The sequence below is a fragment of the Camelus bactrianus genome, chromosome 26 (genome assembly GCF_048773025.1).
Source record: "Camelus bactrianus isolate YW-2024 breed Bactrian camel chromosome 26, ASM4877302v1, whole genome shotgun sequence".
NCBI classification, from domain to species: Eukaryota; Metazoa; Chordata; class Mammalia; order Artiodactyla; family Camelidae; genus Camelus; species Camelus bactrianus.
In genome coordinates this window covers 5,434,865-5,437,364 of record NC_133564.1, presented here as the reverse complement: position 1 = coordinate 5,437,364, position 2,500 = coordinate 5,434,865, and the positions used below count along the sequence as shown (strand labels likewise).

The 2,500-nt window shown below is 77.9% G+C and overlaps 1 non-coding gene and 1 pseudogene across 1 annotated transcript; both read right to left on the bottom strand.

The window, feature by feature from the left end:
• LOC141575185 (28S ribosomal RNA) overlaps positions 1-16 on the bottom strand; it is a 5,098-nt pseudogene extending 5,082 nt beyond the window's left edge.
• A 1,177-nt stretch (positions 17-1,193) lies between these two features.
• LOC141575184 (5.8S ribosomal RNA) lies at positions 1,194-1,346 on the bottom strand. Its single transcript, XR_012502572.1, has one exon. It is a non-coding gene; the product is annotated as a 5.8S ribosomal RNA (ribosomal RNA).
• Between the last annotated feature and the right edge of the window lie 1,154 nt (positions 1,347-2,500).

Genomic DNA, 2,500 nt, shown 5'->3' with positions numbered 1-2,500 from the left:
GTCTGATCTGAGGTCGCGGCTCGGAGGGGACGGAGAAGGTGCCCGCGAAGCGGGAGAGGGCGGGACGGAGGGAGAGGGGCCGCGCGCCAGCGAGGCGCCGAACCGCGGTCGACCGCCCGGTCCCCCTCCCCCTCAACCGACCCACCCACCCACGCCCGAACACGGGGTTCGGGCGGGAGGGCGGAAGGGCGGAAGGAAGAAGGGAGGCGGACGGGACGGGGACGGGAGCACGAGCCGGCGACGTGGCACGGGACGGGCGGGCGGCGAGAGGGGAAGCCGCGCGCGCGCGCGACGCCGGGCCCAGGCCGGAGGCGTCGTCGTGCCGGGGAGGAGGGTAGAGGGGGGCGGCGGCGGCAGCCGCCGGTCGGTCGGTCGTGAGGCGGGCGGGTCCGAAGAAGCCCGGCGGCCGCCCCGCGGCGACCGTCAGGGCCCCTTGCCCCACCACGCGACGCCAACCGCACCGGCGCGAGCCGCTCCGCTCCGCTCCCACCCGTCCTCCGCACGGCCACGAGACGCCCACGACGGGCGACGGACGCGCGGCGGCGGCGCCCCCGAAGAACGCCGCCCCGGGGGCCCAGGGGCACGAAGCGCGGCCGCGGACGCAGCCCGGGGGAAAGCGCGCAGCGGCGGGCGACGCCGCGGCGTCCCGCGGGTCGCCGCCGGGGCACGCATCCCCGGGGCGCGGCCGCGCGCGCGCCTCGGCCACGGCGAGGAGCCGCCCGTCCCGACGGGGCGAGGCGGGGGCCGCGGTGGCGCGACGGGAGGGTGGGGGCGGCGCGGCGCGGAGGCCCTAACCGCCCCCACCCACCCCGGCACCACCGCGACGCACCCGGGCACGCGCCCCGGAGAACGCTTGCGGCGCGAGGAGGGGCTCCCGGTGGGAACGCGGCGGCCGCGGCCGCGGCCGCGGCCTCGGCCACGCGCGAGCTCCCCCCTCCCCGTTTTCTCCCTTCCCTTTCGCGGGCGGCACCTCCCGGGCCTCGACGCCGCCTGCCGCCTTCCGCCTGCCGCCGCCCGCCCCCGCACCCTCCCGGGCGCGGGGGCGGGACCGGCCGGAGGAGGGACAGACGGCGCGACGGCAGAGGCGCCGTGTCTGCACTTAGGGGGACGGAGGGCACCGCGGCCCTGCGAGGAAACCCCCAGCCGCGCGACCCCGCGGGCACACACCCGGGGGGGCGCGATTGATCGTCAAGCGACGCTCAGACAGGCGTAGCCCCGGGAGGAACCCGGGGCCGCAAGTGCGTTCGAAGTGTCGATGATCAATGTGTCCTGCAATTCACATTAATTCTCGCAGCTAGCTGCGTTCTTCATCGACGCACGAGCCGAGTGATCCACCGCTAAGAGTCGTACGAGAAGTTTCTTCTGCCTTCGGTTCTGTGGCACGGCACGTCTCCCGCCCCCACCCACCCCGGGAGGGTGAGGGGGGGGGTCGCCTCGGGCCGGCCGAGTCAGAGAGAAATCAGACCGGAGGGGTCGGGAAGGTTTCACAACGGGGCGCAGCCGGCACCGACACCGCGCGTGCCGGCTCGGACACCCCACAGGCGCCCGGGGGTTCCCGCCTCCCGCGGGGACGCGCCACCACGCGGCCACCGGCCGTCCGACGGGCCCGCCGGGTGAGGCCCCACCCGACGGACACGGCGGCGGCGGCGGCCAGCGACGTGGCGCGGCGCCCCGGCCCGGTGGAGGCGGAGTCCGTGGGACGAGGGACGGACCTCCCACGTCCCCACGGGCCCGACCGCCCCGACCCCAAGGCGGACGGGCGACTCCCCCGAGGGTCTTTAAACCTCCGCGCCGGGACGCGCTAGGTACCTGGAGAGGGCGAGGCGGGCGAGGCGGGGACGGCACGGACCCCCCCCACCAGCCCCAACCGCCGGCCACCGCGCCCCGACGCCGACCACCACACCCCGGCCACGGCCGGGGGTCCTCGCCGCCGCGGGCCCTCGACACGGGGCCACACCGGGCACCGGCCGGCCACCGCCCACGCCACCGAGTCCCACACGCCAACGCGTGCCGACGGCATCCTAAGCCCACTCCCCACGAGGCCGGGCGGAGAGGGCCCTCCCCCCGCGTCCCGACGACAGACCACCCTCCTTCCCACCTCCACACCCCCAACCCCCCAAGGCCCGGCAGGACCCCCAACCCGCACCCGCGTTCCCGGGGTCCCCCTTCTCGCCACGGGGGACGAGGGGGGCCCACGACGGGACGCGGGCCACAAGCGGGCAGGGCGCCTCGGGCGCGTGGGGCGGGAACCGGGAGGCGAGGGGAGAGAGCCGGCCGGACGGGGAGAAGAGGCCCGAAGCTCGCTCGCTCGGGTGGGGGGAAAAGGCGAGAGGAGAGGCACGTGGCAAGGCGGGGCGGCGGGATCGGAGGAGCAAGAGGGCCCGACGACCGGCCCGGGGGAACCGGGTCCAGGGCGAGCAGCGGGAGGCGGCCACGGCCGGGAGGAGCGGCCGGCGCCGGAAAGACGAGGGCGCGGCGTGGGGAGGGGAGGGGGGCGGGC